The following is a 19,075-nucleotide window of genomic DNA, read 5'->3' as shown; positions in this document are numbered from 1 at the left end:
ATATTTACAATATTGCTCATACAAGAAAAAGATTCTATGACATTTTCCAAGGGCAAAAGGAGTCATTTGTCAGCCAGTTGCAGTTTCATAGATTTTGTAGCCATCTGATTGGCACACCTCAGACATTCCTTGTCCAAAACTTTCTGGTACAGCTTTGCAAAACAGGAGCAGGATTTGAATTCAAGAGGGCTGCAGGAAGGCAGAGTTACTGAGAAATTAAGAACAAGCCATTTCACTGCAACACTTGTCCAGGCATTCTTCAGCTCCTGGTGTTCAACATTTAACAAACCCCGAGGTAAGTCTCTATCACAATTAAGTGCTAACTTTTGCTGTAGAGTGCTTGGGGTTGTTTTTTTTTTTTAGACTATTCATTGTAGAGTTCATCAGTTGATTGTCTTACGAAATTATGTGCTTACCACAGGAAAAGTTTGTCAACCCAGGTTGAAAATAAGCACCTGAAGACTCTCTAAACACTTGTTTACTCAGTCTTGAGTAGCACTCAAGGGAAGTACTAAAATCTTCAAGACAAATGCCACACCACATATTAAAAAATCACCCAAATGTTGTATTATTAAGCCTTTCTTTACTAATGCACCGGTTTCAGTTAAAAAACATGTTCTAAAATTCCCCAAGATGCATGTTTCAATGGCTGGCTCAACATTTGCTTTGCAGAAAATGTAGCTAAGGTGCTATCAATGGCGTTTTGGGAGGGACATAAGAAAATCAGCATTTTGATGTCCCCTAAAGCCCAAGTGATTTACTGTGATTCTAAACATTAACATTTTCTGAATGAATAATTTTGATACATTTCATGTTGTGGACCTTGCCAAGTTGAGACCATAATACTTATCAGCAATTTATCAGCAAAGCCATGGCTGACTCTTCAGAGGCCTGATATCGGAGACCTGCCCAGGCAATTTCCCTTTGAAGTCAAGAAGCCAAAGAAAGATTCCCAGATGTGACCCAGCACAAGTGCTTCTTGAGTGGGGCATTCAATCTCCCTCCCAGACCTTACTCAGAGTGGCTTGGCAGTGTGAAAAAGGCATGCTGCCTTCCAGAGGCTGATGGCAAAATAAACCTTCATCCCTGGGCAAAATTCACTTCTGCAGCAGGAATGGAAGGGATGCTCTTCCAGACACTGCACATCTCACATGGGTCAGGGCACAGAAACAAGAGAACTCTCACTGCTAGATGAATACCCATCTCCTCATCCTGACAAGCCAGGGCAGTACCAACTCCTCCTTTGGGGCAGCAGAAGCACTGGAAAGAAACACAAAGACAAGGGACGGTGCAGCCCTTTTACTGAGGCCATGGAGATCCCTGTGCTGCAAAGCCTTTAGCCGTTCAGTGAGCACATCAAGAGTGGCCTGATGTCATGGCTACTCCCTCCTCTGCCCTTGTCTAGAGCAACAGCAATGCAGCAAAAGCACGTGAAAAGACAGGCTGGAGTACAGTTTCATATTAGTTCCACATGGTACAGAGTTTCACATAGTACATAGTTCCAGAGTTTCATCTCTGGGTGTCTCTCTTGAGTGTGAACAGTACTGCTCATGTACAGGATTGCCAACACCATTTGGTGTGGTGGAGTTGTACGAGGAACTTGTAATAGCAACTTAAATAACATCTATGATTTCCCCTGTAGATTCTGCAAGATGAGTGCGTAGGTGCAATCATTAGATTCATTAATTCTCAAACAGTGATATCTCTTTTGCTTGCTACTTGCCAGGCAGATATAGGCTTCAGGGTGTGCAGCTATTAAATGTAAACTACAGTTCCTATCACCCTCTTTTGTTCTTCACCTTCCTTTTACTGTGCATTTTCCTTGAGCTCTTTCTCTTTTGATCTCCTTGAGAAAAATGGCTTCCTTTATTGATTAAATTACAAATTCCAATGGCAGGTTATTGAGTTATATGATAACACCTGACAAAAGCCATCAACTACAATTGAAATAAAAGGAAAAATTAGCACTCTCTTTATTACAAAGATTTGGATGTTGAGTAGCTGACTGAATTAAATGGAGATTGAGCAGATCTGAGAGAACCGATTAGGAAAAACAATGCAGAATACAGAAAAGAGGCACCAAAATTAACAACTCACTAATTCACCTTAGAAAAATGTGGGAAAAGCTGAGGAAGAGAAGGAAATTGCATCTTTTTCAAGCATTCACAACCAGGAACTGCACCAGAGCTTGCCTTTGTGATAAGACTTCTCAGATGCCCAACTCTGACAAGTTACCAAAAGCCAACAAATACATGACCAGGTGAGCATCCCTTCAGGTTAATCCATTCAGCTTCTAGTAGGCCTTTTTAACTAGTGCTATCACAAGCAAAATAAGGCTCTTGGCCTTTGTTGTGTGCCTGGGAAGAGGACTGCATGCCAGCTTTTGGTAAATACATCACTGCATTTTATTCAGTGCTCATCTAAGCTAATGAGGTATTTTTATTTTTGCCTCCTTGTGGCATTTCCTGCAGTACTGACAGATGTCTCAGGCTTTCTTTCTGCAGATTAAGCAACCATTATTGGAGTTCTTCAATGAGACAAGAAGCTGATAAAGCAGTGTCCAAAATGGCATGATCAACTTCAAAACCATGTCATCATCCAGTCACTTCCTTGCAAGCTTGTTGCAAGGTAGAGTCTAGCAAAGATCACTTCTAGCAAGGCTCTGAAAAGAGTATAAACATGGCTGTTAAATAAGGGTTGCAAACATATTATTTACTTACAGCCTCTGCATTACTGAAGTGTCATATTCGAAGTCATGCTCCAGGGAAAATCCTCAGTAACCTGTGAAAACATCAGAAAAAGAGTCTTCAGTGGATATTTCTAACTAAGTCTTCTATCAGATGGGAAAGAGAATTTAACATCAAATTTTGATGTTATTTTGAGAACAAAATGAAAATGTGAAGATCATCTTATTTAACCACAAAGCAGTGTAAAAATTCCCCCTAATGCTCATCCAAAGGTTGCTTCAAAACTTGCTGCAGCTGCAATCATCTTCTCCGTATCTGCTTTCTCCAAAAATCCTAGCCTACAGATTTACTAGCAGCAAATGTTTGTAGAAACAATAAATAACACATTCAATCGAACTCAGAAATTGTGCAGCCTTGCCTGAACTTTTCACAATCATGAATGCTTCATCCTCACGAAAGAGACAAGGAATTGATTTTGCCCCAGTTTCCAAGTGGGAAAATTGCACCAGTGAGAAATGTAGGCTGTGAACACACATCTTATTCCTCACTGCAGTGCTCTGCTTGGGGACATTCCTGTCCCCACCACCCTGCCTCATCATTCACCCCCACCAAAGTTCATTGTACCCTCCATTCTGTCAGCAGAACTACTCACAAGTGCAGCCAGATAGGGGTTAGTAAAGACCTATTTAAACTGTTCAAGCCAATCCAGGAGCTGCAGCCAGATGAAGACGTGTGAACACAGCCTACACGATTTGCCCCAGGTCTCACAGCAAGCGTGGCAGGGCAGACAGCTAGCATGATAGCTGCGAGCCCGTATTTCCACTTCTTTGAAACATGAAGGGTACTGATCCCAAGCAAAACACAGAATCAACAGACACGCTGAAGAAACCCACACCTCAGAGGTTATTTTCATCATTTTCACCATTTTCTTGCCCAAAATCTCCAATTCCACCACAATCTGATGAAAGTAGAGAAAAAACTATTACAAATTATAACAAATTTTAGATTTTTTCCCCCTAATGATTTATCCTTTAATTTTGTATTACAGCACCACACCAAAACCTACCCTGTGACTGCACACAGTGCAGACACTGGCTGTGGTAGTCCCTGCGCCCTGAAGCTTACTGACAAGATATCAAGGAGCTAGAAGTGCAGGCAGGGAAATGACAGAAACAGCAAAAATCAGAGGATGCTGCTGCACAGTGGTTTGTGAGCACAAATCTCACTCAGCCAGTGAGGAATGACTCACTGTGAAGAGGTTCTGACCCTGCTACCTATTATGCTCAACAGCCAATCTCACTGAAATTATTTATCTAGTTATTTACATGGCTTCCATTAGAGCAATGGCTGAGCATTCACAAGCCAGATGGTTTTTTCTTCACCACACTCCTGAGAAGGAGCACATGCTGACAACTCTACATCACAGACAAGGAATAGAGATACTAAAAAGACAAATGTTTTTTCCAGTCTGCCAAAACCCTGTATCATGCCAAAGGGCTCCTGTGGGTTAAGGTGCTGCACTCAGGGACCAGACATGAGACTTAAACCATAGGCAGACCTCTCACCACCCTGATAATTCTTACTTGAACATTGGCTTCTAAAGTGTGTTAATATGGAAAAGGAAAAGATGGAAAGGTGAAAAGGGAAAGGGGAAAAATAGAAAAAGGAAAATAAAAATAAAAAAGGTCATAATAAATACTGCAACATCTGAAAAAAGCAAACTGCAGCAACAGAGGAACCAGTCACCCAGTCCACTGAGAGGACAGAAGTAATTGTTTTCTAGAAGGAGCATCATTCACCACATTTCCATAACCCTGAAAATGGTCTTACAGTCCCTTCTTTCAACATTTTAAGACTAACATGCATATGAACTCTCACATTTCCTTTCTTCCCCTATCAGTCTTCTGTTGTGGAAGAAATCACAGGAAAAGGACAAAGATGTGAAAATTTCTGCAGCTATTCTGCCAGGGCTGAATCATGAAGATGGGAAACCCAAGGACAGAGCACCCCACAAAAGGACTCAGCCTTCACTGCCAGTTGACTCTTGCTCTTTAAAATGGTTAAGAGCAGAAATGCATTTTTGCTGATATCCCAGGAGGCAGTTCAGAGCTCAGCATACCAGGCTGTAAGAAAATAGCACACATCTGATAGCTCAAACCTCCAGGACTGGTAGTCTTTTCTAAAAAGTAAGCCACTGGTCAGCACAAACTCTGAGGTTTGATCACCAGAAGGACTTGTCTGCAAACAGCCTAACTCTAAACATAATAGCCCCCTTCTGGCCAGAGAATAGAGGATTCCTGAAACCCACCCTTTGATCTGCAAGAAACTGAGCCTTCTCCTGAAATTACTTCTCTGATGTTTAATTCTCTCTTAGGTTACAGGATGAAACCTTTCCTATCTCTCTATTAAAGCAGCATAGACAGATGGGATAGTCTTCATCTTTCAGAACTTTGGAAGTTCATTTCACATTTGTTTTAACAGGAAAGGGATGTTCAGAGCTCCTGTTGAGGTAAAAAAAATCAGACCTGTAGACTGGGCTCAATCAAAGCCAAGAAAATCCCAAGCTCAGTAGTCCCTCCAGTAAAAAGAAACAGGGTAAGTAGCATAGCATAATGGTCAAGCTTCCACCTCCACACATGCCTCCAAATCTCTGCTGTCTTAGGCAAAGCAGGGAATTCCCAAATTAAAAGAATAAAACTCTCCATCCTGACGCAAAGAGCCTGTGGGACTACAGGCAACATCTAGCGCAACATCTAGCTCACAACCTCTGTGGAGCAGAAGAAGGCAGGCACCTCCACTCTCCCCAAGGTTACACTTGCACTTCCACAGCTGCCAGCTGTGTTCTGCTCAGTGGGATCTGCTGGCAGGAGAATGACTGCCACCTTCTCACTGACTGCTCCCCCATCCCTGGGCAAGACACGTTGCCTTGCTCTGAGCATGCCCAAGGAGAGTACAAAAATGCTCACAACCACTTCTGAAATACCACCAAGCACTGCAGATAAAACCCCCTGTGACTGCCATAGTGCTGGTGCAGCTGTACCAGAACCACCATAGGAGTGAATGTCTTCTCTTCATTAATGGGTTTTAGCCTCTCCTCATCCCCAGTTCAAGGCAGGGAGATGTTATTGTCCTTTTCCAAGCTACAAAAAAGCCCAACACAGCAGATGGGTTAGACACCTCACCCCCAACGTCCCGCAGGACATGTATAACTGTACCGCAAACTGATCCCAAAATGCCACAAACCCAATCTACCGCCCTTCCCTCCAGCCCAGCCTAATTCTCTGAATTTCATAATGATTCAAAGCACTATTTAAAGCCCCTACAGCTATGGGTGTGTGCAAGGAATTAAGGCTGAGCCAAAAAGTTTGAATTCAGCAGCTCTGGTTGGGATTCTTCTTGGTAACAGCGAAACACAGAGCTATGGGGTTTTAACCTGACATGGAAAAGGCGGCATGTGTCATCTGGGTTATGAAGTAAACCCCCAAGAAGATACAGTAACAATGCCAATGTTGTCTCCTTCCCAATTAACCTGTCTCCTCAGCAGTCCAGTGGTGGCCACCCAGCGCAGCACAGCTTGCCCAAGCCTGCTGCTTGCTTGCATAGATAGCAAGGGCTGCTATGAAACAGGGAAAAAAAAGAGATACAGAAGAACAGCTACTAATATCTCTTGCAGTCTCCCATTATAAAAGAAGTGGCCAGGCACAGTTACACACTGAAATGAAGGACAGTCAAGGATAGCTGACAAAGCTCAGAAGTCCACAGCCATGGTTTGCTGCTCAAACTGTGCTAAGCTCTTTAGGTAAGCTTTATTATTACAGATGGTATTGCTTGCCCTAGATCTGATGACCAAAATGGGGCTGTTCTCCACAATCCTTTAGAGGCTGCTTATAAACCAGAGAACACTTCACCTCTGGACACATGGTACTAACAGTTAACAAGGTAAATGGCCTAATGTTTTAAACTTAACAGGCATTTGCTTGGGTTATTGTAGACAAAAATGAGGTCAGGGGCTGTGGTCATGAGCCTGAAGTTAGAAGAGCCTCAGTCTGGGGCCATCTGCACCAGCCTGGCCTTTATAGTACGGTGCACATAGCTGACACATAACAGCAACCTACATGCTGGAGTTGCAAAGGTAAGAGCGGGCTGCACAGTGAGAGATCTACCCCTATACAGCTGCACCCCACAGGCGGCAGTCACCTCCCCCTCCTGGACTCTGTCACAGTCTTTTTTTCTATTAGAAACAGCAATAGCAGCTACATGATTGCTCTGAAAATAACTGCAAAGGCATCAAACCCTAAAACCACACAGGAAATACAATCTGCTTCTATACGAGCCCTTCCACTTTTCTCAGGCATTGGAGGGATGTCCTTCATAAAACATAAGAACAAACTCTTGTTCAGACTGCATATCTGTATGGTTCCTTAGACACCGAAGAGAGCCCAAAGGCAGGTCTTGGCATCTCATTCCCTGCGTATAAACTGTTTCAGAAAGTTAGAACTGCCTTTGACACGAACATGATGAGAAGTGGGGAGCCATCTCTACCACTCTGGGGAACATGCCAAACCCTGTATTGACACTCCCCACTCTGTTAAAAACAAAACAAACAAAGCAAAAAAACCCAACAAAAAACAACTCTCCTGTTTGCTACTGATTAGGCAGCCGAATTAAAACTGATGAAGTGATTGGATAGGATCCAAAGCTGTTTATCTGCACATAAATCACAGCCATGCTTTACTCAGCCAGTATGGATTTACTGAGCTAGGGGAAAGACCTCTTATTCAGAATGCTGATTATTATAGCAATTAAAATATCAATGAAGCAAACATTTGGGATAGAAAGCTGTTAGGGGGTCCTGGAGAAATCAGTCCATTAAATATGAATTCAAACAAATTTTTAATTAAAAAAAAAAAAGATGCTTTAATAGAGAGTTGGTTTGTTTCTTCCGATTAAGTATATGATGTTAGAAAAATCCAGTTCTAAAGGAGGAAAAACACAAATTAACTAACTGGACATGCCAAAGGAGATTAAAAAAGAAGGCTGATACATATTTCATGATCATAAGGGAATAAAATAAAAAATGGAGAGATGTACTGTCAAACCAGACACGGTGTTAATAGCTAAAGTATATGGCAATAAGGACTGCTGTTCCCACAGCTATTAATGTAAACTGAAAATTGGGAGCAGGCTGCAGCAAAAGAAAATACATCACACTTCTTTTTTTTTCCACTTTGAAAATATGTGTAAAATAAAGCCCTGCCCCCAGCATTCACCCTCTGCAACCCAACCCCCCAGCAGCAAGACAAGGACTGTCATTTTAGCAAGCTACAACTTCCAGGCAAGTGAGACAAGTGACAATTTCTTACTATTAATCATGGCTTATTTATTTATGCCATTTTTCTACTTATCAGAATCACTGGCCTGGAGATTATCTCCCCCTTCCCTTTTGAGTCCTGAGAAACTATTTAACATGGGAAGTGGCTAAGGGGGGCAAAGAGGGGAGAGTGTCATGTAGCCAAGTTACGCATCCCAGCTGGAATTTGGGATGATGTCTTGCAGTTCTGACTCCTTCAGCCAAGTTTCATACAGGAAGCATGAATGAGCCAAGGGTGCAGTGAAATACACTGCAGCCAATAAACAGCACTTGACTCCATTAACACACTCATGCTATGGATCCCATCATGACACCCTTAGTCACCTTGCAACGTGTTTGTTCACTAGGTAGCCAATCACTTGCACAAAAGAAAGGTTCAGGAGCCAAGAATATCCTCTGATGAAGCCTTACAGATGCGGAGTACGTATGTATGTGAGATGTGCATGCAGATCCCCTGCAGAAGAGGGAAATGCTGCTCACATATAAGGCTTTTATTATGGAAATACTGTCTCTGGAAGGTCATGGTGTTACCAGTGAGGTGAAGAGCAAATTGGAACATTACAAGCGCTGGGAAGACAACCCCTTCTTGGACAGATGCTTCTCTCCAACCCAGGGTTGGGTACAGGGGTAACAAAGAGAAGCAGGCATCCCATCAGGTTATGCAGGTTTTGCCCATATGAAACAATCTGTTCCAGCTGTGCCACAGAACAGGAATTTGTCACCAAGTGACTGGCAGAAGGGATTCACTCTAAGACCCTGGTTTTGTCTTCAGTGTTAGATTATTTACCTTTTTTCCCCCAGTTACCCACAGCGCACGCACAGTACTGATCCTCTCCTGCTCAATACACCTTGTGTGCCAGTCCCCCCTCACTCAGACAAGAAGGTGGCTTCATATTTAATTAAATCTCCTTAGATGACCAGGAAAAAGTTTCTAAATTGCTCAGATTAAAATTTTGTAAAGCATGCATTACAAGTCTGGTGGTTACTTTCAAAAGCTATTAGTAACAAGAATAATTTCACCCAGCACAGAAATACCTCCATTTTTGTGCTGGAGTAAGAGATAACTTTTGACGAATGTAGTTGACAAATTGTTTCATAAATTTTGGAGGCATCAAGATAAAGGGCTTTATATAAATGTTGTATGATTTTTTTATGTATATATATAAAACACTTTTACTGGACTGTTGATAAAAGCCTGAGCTATAAAGGACCTCTTTCCCCCAGCTGAGAAAAGGCAAGCTGCTAGACAAATCAGTTCAATCTCTGCCTTTCAAACAACATAAAGCAGTATAACTTTCAGGAGTAACACCTCATCTGTTTTTTTCCAGACTGCCTATCAGGAATCAAGAAGTAAGTAAACATTTGAAAAGTGTTCCTCTGAGAGCAAAGGTTTAGATTTGAGTCACAGGATCCATTGAAAAGAAAAATTGCTTCTGTGCATTGGGACAGTGTCTTCCCTTCTGAAAACTTTCTACAAAGAATAAATGGAGATAATCTTTTTACAAGGTATAGCCCATATGGAAATTCATTATTGCTTCCCTTTTAAAAAGTCAGGATAGTTCAGAAAGGGAGAATGGAGCCGCTATTAAAAAAAAAATAGTAAAAAGTATGCACAAGATTTCCTAACAACTGTAGACAGTAAAAGCGCAGTTAAAAAGATTTACCATGGTCTAAAGTGAAGCTCCTGTTGACGAGAACATGAGATAAACAAAAGAGGAAAAGACATAATAAAGCCCTAACTCACTAACAGTATTTAATGCAGAAGTGGGGGCATGTATACGCAGAGATTGTTGATTAAATACTTTAAGGATCCATTCTTCTCCTAGTACAAAACACTCGCTAGAGTAGGTTCTGAGCTGCCGCTCCCTGAAGACTGCATTACTGCTTGTTAGCCCTGCTCAATCACTGCTGTGGAGGCACAGCTGAAAGGAATCATTGTTCCTGCTTTACAAAAGCAAAACTGAACCTCTAGAGAAGGTGAGTGATTTGCACAGGATTTTTCGGCAAGCCAGTGGCACAGCTGGGGGAAGGGAGGAACCCAAATGTAAGGGCCAGTGTCTCCCAAATGCTAGTCCCCATTGCTTGCAATGTTTCTACTGAGAACACCATGAAATTAGACATTATTTTCATTCCTGCCTACTCCACATACAGCTATAACTGTTAATATAGGTCTGTCACCAAAAGCATGTATGTGACATGGAAGGTGACAGAGGCAGGGCCTGGGATACTGCTTGAAGACAACATTTACGTCTAAATTCTAGTTTCAACAGGTGTGCGTCTAAATAAACTCTTTCCTTCCCTGGATTTATATTGGTGATAAAAATTTGATCCTAAAAGGTCTAAACTAAACCTACAGTTGCTTGGAAATAGTTTTCTGCTCTAGATGACATTCAGCCCAAATTCAGACTGATTACATAGCATAAGTGTGGCAGGGACCTGAGGACAGAGCATAATCCTGCACTATATGCACGATGTGATACCCAGACAAAGCAACATAAGTCATGGAGCCAGACAGAGCACCCTGGGTGGTCACGCCAAGCCGCACACTTTTCTTTAACACTGATTAATTTAGGTGATTGGATGAGTCAAAGATTCAGAGGGAGCTTTAGTTAATTACTTTTTTTTTTTTCCTTTGGCTAATGCAAGAGAAGTTTTAGGAGACAGAGGATCTTTTTAGCATATAGTCATTAGCATTGAAAATATGAATATGAATATCAGGAGTTCAAGTGGAGACAGAAAATAATTGCAAACATCTTCAGTCAAAGAAAATGTCTATTCCTCTTCCAAAGAGTACAGCTGCTGAGCAGCATTCTGGGAGATGAAGATCAGAGAAGTAAAACCCATTGATCAAAGTTCACTCTTTGCATTGTTTCTAAACCAGACCCAGGATATAGTAAGTAGATCTGCCCAGGAAATTTCCAAGACCACTCTCTTCTGACCATAATGCTTGATTTGTCAATAATGACGCATCCAGTCTTTTGGTTTTGCCATGCCTACTAAAAAAGAGGAGTGAGGGGACCAAGCTTGTCTTGGTCTCTGTCAGCACCCTGTGCAGCTCCCTGCGCAGCTCCCTGCTGCCTCACGCTGCAGGACTCCAGGGGAGCATCTAACAGGGTCTGCTGCAGTGCTGATGGCTCCAAGCCAGCAACTGCAGCTTGCAGCAGCCATACCACAAACTAAAATACTGAAAGTCCAAGCAGATTTTATGATCAAAATCACAGGGCTTCTAGGACTCCTAATAAGCAGTCAAATAGCTTTTAGTAAGATAACATTCCTCTGCCTCTAGACTGCCCACAGTACAGGAGGGACTTACTTGAGCAAGCCTCCAGAGCATAAGGGGCACACAAGTATTTCTTTCCTCTAGGGACAGTGGCAGTCTTTCCCTTCGGCTATGTATTTTTCTCCAGCAGCAGGATTAGGCCATATGGTCCTGTCTTCCCTTGTCAGAATACCAAATCTATGCTCAGTATACCACTCTGCAAACAGATACTGCAGATCTCAATGCTGTATCTGGGATTTCTGGGGCTTACTGAAGATCTTTCTGCCGACTGTTGTCTGCAAATGGCATCACCTGATAAATTCTTGCAGCCTCCTTCATGCCTCTTCTTTTTCAGAGGACTCCCAGGCTAGAAGCTGCCTGAAGGACCTGCCACTTCCCCTGAAACTGTTTTGTGTGAACCCACGTCTTTGCCAACAGTCCGAAGTGAAATGAGTCCACAGGATGGGACAAGATGGGTTATTCTGGAAAACTCTATGTTGGGTCCATTATTCTACAAAATCAGAGAGAAACACTTTCTATTTCTGTCATAAAAAAAAAAAAAAAAAAAAAAAATCAGTTTCTATAAGGAACTTCAAAATACCTTTCTATTTTCCAAACAGAAACTCCAACCTTTCCAAAGTGGAAACTTTTCCTAGTTTCAGACAGCACAAACTGGGCACAAACTATAAATAGTATCTTCTTGTAACGCTGCAGTGGAAAAGCAGTATTACAAAGCTAACCCCTTGCAGTGCTGTTTACTTAGTCTGGGATATATTCTAGGACCAAACTAGTTTTCATTTCACCATTCCCCTGCCCAAACTGCATCACATCTACCTATACAGAGTTATTGTGAAGTAGCAGGTATTTGTGTAACAACAAACTCTGGATAAACACACCAGCAACATTAACAGGGATTTGAACAGATATAACTAGGGCCTGAATGTGACCTACATCACATTTTCAGTTAAACTGTGCTTCCCCCACCCACAAAATAGCATCTGCAAAAGTTGCATCAATTCCCTGCGCTGCAGCAGGCACACATTTTTTGAATCCAAATGGTTACAGAAACCCACCTACTCCACACACAGGCTGAAATACAAGGCCCTTGCTCCCAGCAAAGTCAAAGTCCTATTTCATCCATTGACAGCAGAATAAAGAAATCCCTGAGCCATTTGAAAAACCCTACATCTAATGTCTGTCATTCTTTGTTTTGCCCAAATTCACAAATAGGCTGCGACGGCCTTAGAAAACAAAGGCCAAGTCTTCCAGCTCCCAGATTTGTGCTTTCACTCCTTGGTACATCCTCTCATCTCTGGGGCAGGAGAGACAGAATGATCAGAGACCAAAATCCCTCACGCTGAGCAATCTGAAGACATAGAGATGTGCCATTCCATCACTAACTCACCAGCCTAGAGGCCAAGTCCAAGACAAATGTCCTGGCAGCAGCCCAAGGTCAGCATCCCAGAAGGTGAACCCGTTAAGAATTAGTGAAGTAAACGCTCTCTCTTAGAGGCAGTCCCACTGCAGTCTTCTCTGAATACCCTGGACTCTGCAAACTTCCTTCTCTGGCATGCCTCTCTGCCCTTCTTCCTATTATTTCTCTCATAAGATTGTTTGTGGATGATTTATCTGAAAATGAATAAATAAATAAATAAATAAATAAATAAATAAATAAATGCTTTTCCTTTTTTTTCCCCCTTCATTAAAAGTGTGCCTGCATTTGGATGATACAATAATGATGTTATAAAGTTCTATTTAAGCAGGGCTCTCTCTACTTCTGTCAGGTCCTTGCTCTTTCCGGAGTTACGTGACTAAGATCTTCAGAAAACATCTCATAGCCTTCCTAGTGAGCATTGCCTCCCCTTCTCCCTTCTCCCTCCTCAGAACATATTTTTAAGCTACTTAAATGATCCCATGCCTGGTCTGAGTATCAAGTCTGATTTAGCCATCATCTCTGAAGGCCTCACTTTTCATCCATCACTGACCAGGACACAGAATCCCTATTCAGTGTAAACATGAATCAGTTTGATTTTTCCAAAGACCACTTGTTTACTTTCTGGTAGAGACTAACGAGTAAATATTAGTTGGTTGGCTAGAATTTGATGAAGCCTAACTAAAATGAGGACTCCAGATAGCTAGATGCAGCATAAACATATGTTAAAAGGTTTGTAATCATCCCCAAGACTACAGAGGCATCCTCTGAGGCAGCCAGGAAAGGGACTGAAGTCAATTTTCTGAGTCTTGGTGTTTAAACATAAGCCATCTTTCCTCCATATCTCTGCTCTCAGAAAATACTCACTTTCTGAGTTTCTGCCTAGCTAGCAAATATCTAAAGTTAGCAGTTATCCACCTCCAGCATCAACTTAGTTACAATTTTAATTGATATTGGTTTCCTAAGTCGTTGTCTCTTCTCATAGTAATTTTGCTGAAAATATACCTCCTGTCGCTGCATGGGCTCCATTCTAATCAAGCAGCGCTGTTCTCTCCACATGTTTGGCACCGCATTTAAAAATCAAAATGCCAAATTCCCCTGCAAACAACTCAAATGCAGCACTTATATATGCCTATCAAATGCAGAGAGGAGTTAAACTTTGACCCTAAATAAGCTGCTATATGAAAACATGACAGCATTTCTTTGGCTGGAGGAAAATAGAGATTAGTTATAAAGCCTTTACTTAATTCTTTATGGCTGTATCACAAACCAAGCATTATAAATCTCCTCAGATTGTTCTAAACAGTACGAGTAAACTTAACAAAATGAGATACACATGCCAACATCATAAATATTTTTCCAAACAGAAATGCAAGGCAGAGTTACAGTACCGCTTCAGGTCAGTCCACTGCCGCAGTAATTACCAGTGTTAAGAACACACAAAGCAAAGACCAGATTCATAACAGAACCCAGCCTTTTTCACCTATAAGGAAAACAAAGTTCAAAGAAAACCCATAAAAGAATGAACAAAACTCCAGAGAAGTAATGAAATCCTTGAGCCTGCACTATATACAGAGCTAACGACGGCTCTGTTAGTGAGCTGAAGAGGAATGGAATAAAGGATGGAGAATCTGCCAGACACTGACAAGCCAAGATAAAATGAAGAGAAACAGTTACAAACAAAGACTTGTTTTCCCTTAGTGATGAACTACTCTATTCAGCTACAGACCCAGAGCAGAGACGAGAATTAGTCTACAGTATCTAAGCAAGAAAAGGTGAATGACACCTTCTTAAAGGAGGGAAGCCATTGGAAGTAAATCCTTAGATTAACAACACAGGAAAGAGTTTTCTCATCCTACAAAGCTTCTTGCATTTTACACGGGGATAAAAATGAGACCTTCTCAGGAAAGACAACGTGCCATATGCACCCTAAGGAACAGCCTGATGCCCCAGCACCAAAGACTAAAGTTTAAATCTCCATGCTGCCTAATTTAACTAGATCCCGTAACATTTGTCTTTCACTTCTCAGCCAAAAGTCTAAGCTGCAAAGTTACCGGCTATTCAGAGAGATGCATAGATCTGTGTCTTAAATAGTGACCTGCAACAAGTAGCACATTCCCAATCAAATCTTCTTTCTAATAACACGATACCAGCCTGCCTAAGCTATACAAGATATCCCAACAAATTCTGAAACACCTGTGCTTTCACCTTTTAAAGACAGGACTGTCTGCATGAAGGCAAGCTTTAACTCCAATCACACAGCTTTCTGCATCTCCATACTTTGCTCAGTACAAACATGCACAGGTTTGTGGGCATCAACAGGGACATGCAGGACCTTTATTCAGAGAAGTGAAGGCAAGAAGGAACCAACAGATCATTTTCTCTGACCTCCTGCTAGCAACTCAACTTCCCCAGTCACAGCTGAGCCCAGTAAGTGCTACATGTTAGATGACGAACACTGATAATGTGCATATGTAGGTCCAAAAAATATTCCTACAAAACACCCAGCAAGCATTATCTTTCCTAGGGTCCTGGAAGAACTCTACTAGTGTAAATAGTATGGGTTCAACAACTTCACATATGAGGGGTGGATTGAATCTGGGAATGTCGTTCTCTGACCCCGGCCAAAAACACTGAGTTACTTCAGACAAAGTCTTGCACTTCCCTTGATAATTTGCATCTACTTTCCTCAGCCTTTACAGCTTCTTCTTTGACATGTAGTGCAACTGCTGCTACTGCTTTCACTGACCATCCCAAACACTATTACTAATTTTCAGCTCATCTGCAAAGAGTAGAGAAGATCTAAGAGCAACTGGGATCACAAGCCCTCCAAGCACCTTATAAACTTATGACTGGAACAGAAACTTAGAACGAAAGCTTAGAAACTCACAACTGTAATAAGAAGCTAGCAGCTAGGCAGCCCATACATCCAGTAAAGGATGTTGCAGAACCAAGAAATAAAACAGAATGTATTGCAAAAATTTCTACTGTAGAGGAAACAATGTCCACACCAGTGCAGATGGCTACTTCTGCAAGCGTTTGTGTGTTTGCACTAGGGAAAAAAACTTGACCAGAAGCCAGCCTTTCATCTGAAATTCTCTGGTAGCTGGAAACTGATAATTTTCAATTTTTCTGATTAAAATCTCAAAGCTTAAAGAAAGACTTCTATAAAAGCAATGTTTTTTACAGGAATAAATTGATTTTCCAACCAGCCCTCCAACATGGCCATCCATAGCAGTAGGTAACAACCAGTGCCAGTATTTAGACTGACCTCTAGTGGAAGGTGTCCCTACTCATGGCAGATGGGTGGAACTAGATCATCTTTAAGGTCCCTTCCAATCCAAACCATTCCAAGATCCTATGATTGATTTTCTTCACAAAAAGCAACACTTCCTTATTTCTCTTCGGGGCACCACCCATTTTAATCTCAGGTAATTGTGGAGTAAAATTTACTGTCTTCTCCACTTCCATTGCTGCTGGCAGAGACCAAAGACTTAACATTTTTCTTCTTTTATAATGTATAGTTAGAACCCTAGCAAGCTTTGTCCATCAGATCATTCCAGGAACTTTCCAAATGGCACGAGATCACAGTTTTACATTCACTTCCTGATCATTATCAAAGTCCTGGAAAAACTGTATTACTTTTTGAGCAGCACAAATTCTTATGAGACTTCTGTTACTGAAACAGAGTAATCATCAGCTGTGTGGGGTAACATAAGCCATTTCCATGAACTGAATGCTAACATTTCAGTTTTAGATATTGCTAAACTCCCCAGTGATAATCTCATCAGATCATCAGCTGTTACCTGGGACCCTTATGAAACCTCCTTAATTAGGTAGTTTGTGCTTGTCAATATATTTACAATAAAGCAAGAAATTTCAATGTATTATCTGTGCCACAAACAGATAAACTTTTTTGTTAATCACTTGTCTTCGTCCTATTAGAATCACTGATATCAGTATCAGTATCAGTTCTCGCATTGTTCACTATTTCCAGTAAGTTTACACTGGAAATATATTTGACCCACTTTTACTCAGCTGTGAGATTCTGTCAGTATGCATTCGTAGTCTTTTTTTCATAGAGCCTTCTTGGCAACACAGATAAGAGGCTGTTTTCAGACATGCTCCTAAAAAATGCTGTAGCAGGCAGGAGATTAGGAGTCCATTTGGAGAAGCAAGACTTGGAAGTGGTTAATTAAGATCAACCGCTGCATTACTAACAGCCACCAGATCAGCTCTGCTTCAAGGAAACCATGAAAGTAAAACTTTGAAAAGCTACCTTTGGGGTGTCCAGTTGTCTCCACAACACAGTGAAGAGCCAAGAGCCCAAGTCCCATGCAACCCTAGGAAAAATCCCCACCAACCTATCTTTAACATGGTTCTGACCAGACACAAATGCTGTGAGGCTGTAAATCTCCACGTGGTCTATAAATCTCAGCTCATACAACCACAGCACACTTAACTTTACGTTTCATATTGTGAAGCCACCAAAAGGCTAATTTCCTTCTTCACTGTTATAGATGAAAAAAGGATTCTCAACATGTAGCAATGCTACTGCAGTGCCTTTATTCAAATATGGATTATTAATGCAACTAATGGATAGGATGGACAAGGTTGACTAAACACAACTGGGCTCCCTAGTTGAACTCACTGTATCAGGCAGGAAAGATTCAACTCCACATTGGCTGGATTCAGAACCCAAACTATTTCTACCTAGTTTGTCATAACTACCTCATTAAGCAAATTATTTCCTTTTCTGCCTGCTCTTAACCATCTGAAAGTTTAGCCTCATTTCCAATTTGAATTTGCCCTTTATTAAATTGAATTCATTGTTCTTTGTGTTACTACTTCTGCTATGTGTCATTTCCTTTTGCCAGTATTAAATGACCCTTAAAATTATCATCCTGCCATTAAACATTTCCTCAGATGAAATTCGCTAAATTCACTCCCATCCATCTCCTTTAATGTTGTGGTCTTCCTTTGGAGACCAGTTTATGAAGTTAAAAGCATGATCTCGGTGCATGAGACCACAGGTGTGATCTTAGCAACAGTAAAATAACGCATGTGTAAATTCTCTTATCCTGCCACAGCTGTTTCTCAGCCTTCAGGCCTTATGAGTGATTTTGTTCTTTTCAAACACACCACACTAAAATGAGAGGTGTTTTGTTAATTTTCATGATCAACTCATCCTTTCCATGACTGCCTCCATTTTGCGCTACTCATATTCAGGATACATTTGCTGAAGGCTCTGGTTCAGACCAGACTCTCCCTTTGTGGCACCACAAACCTCAATACACAGAATTAAAAATCCGTGGGATCTCAAGCCTCGTGAGAGGTGGCAACCAGGTTCACAACGATGGGAGACGCGGGGATCATGCTGCCAAACAGGGACGAATTTAAGCACTCGCATGTTTTCCTGATGCTGAATATTGAACTTTGGTGAACAGGATTTACTGTGGAGTCAGGCACTGTCCAACACCAGTAAGGTTAATGCAGTTGTGAGTTTCTACTGAATTACCTCTCCCTTCATTTGTATATTTTTTAACTCAGCTGTACTCTTTCATACGCATACTACCTTCTCACTGTTCGATACAATTGTTTCCTGGGTTATGATCTTTTTCTGTATGTTTTTGGATCTGGACCAAACCCCACCTTTTGTGCCAGAAAACCGCTGGGTAACAATGCATTTCTCAGTGCATCTGAGTGAACAAGCACAGCAAACGCTGAGGAGAGCAAATTTTGAAGAGAATGAAGGAAGTAAATTAGTGTGGGAACCGGGGCCCAAAAGCCATTTTGAAAAGACATTTCTGAGCTACCTTAATCGGCTCAGCCTGCCATATTTCCAAAGAGCATCAATGGGCAGAAGTGATAAAACTTGTCTCATCAGTTTAAGCACAGGCATCCCTCACAGTCGCTCTCTGCATGCATGCACATGCACTCACACAAACACACACGCTTCTTCACTGGTACGATCAAGCCTCCTAAATTTCTTCCATGATTAATTTGCAAATTGCTAATAACACACTGGAGACCCACCTAGAAGACTGTGTTCCAGGACGTACGTTCTGCACCCTGAAGGTGCTCACTTCTAAGCTGTTGTGTTTTTTAGTTAAATATGTATATGGACATAATCTGAATATCTAGGTATATGTACATTGTGTATGGTATATAAATAGGTATATGTAATACATAAATAGGTATATGTAATATCTAAATAGGTATATGTACACAGACATTTCTTTATAATTTTGGCCCCAGAGAGCAAAACACTTGGAACTTTTTCTTTCAGTGGGGCTGTGGCAGCATGGTGAAAATCTCTCTGCTCT

The 19,075-nt window shown here is 41.4% G+C and overlaps 1 protein-coding gene across 2 annotated transcripts in view; it reads right to left on the bottom strand.

The window, feature by feature from the left end:
- The window catches only part of SEMA5B (semaphorin 5B), a 283,952-nt gene that overhangs the window by 192,904 nt on the left and 71,973 nt on the right, over positions 1-19,075 (bottom strand). For both annotated transcript variants that reach the window (XM_065671441.1, XM_065671442.1), the window contains one exon: positions 2,721-2,781. The gene's annotated coding sequence lies outside the window, so the exon portion shown is untranslated. The remainder of the gene's footprint in view (positions 1-2,720; positions 2,782-19,075) is intronic.

This window comes from Lathamus discolor, chromosome 3 (genome assembly GCF_037157495.1).
Source record: "Lathamus discolor isolate bLatDis1 chromosome 3, bLatDis1.hap1, whole genome shotgun sequence".
NCBI lineage: Eukaryota > Metazoa > Chordata > Aves > Psittaciformes > Psittacidae > Lathamus > Lathamus discolor.
The sequence above is the reverse complement of the archived record's forward strand: the minus strand, read 5'-3'. Positions and strand labels throughout refer to the sequence as shown.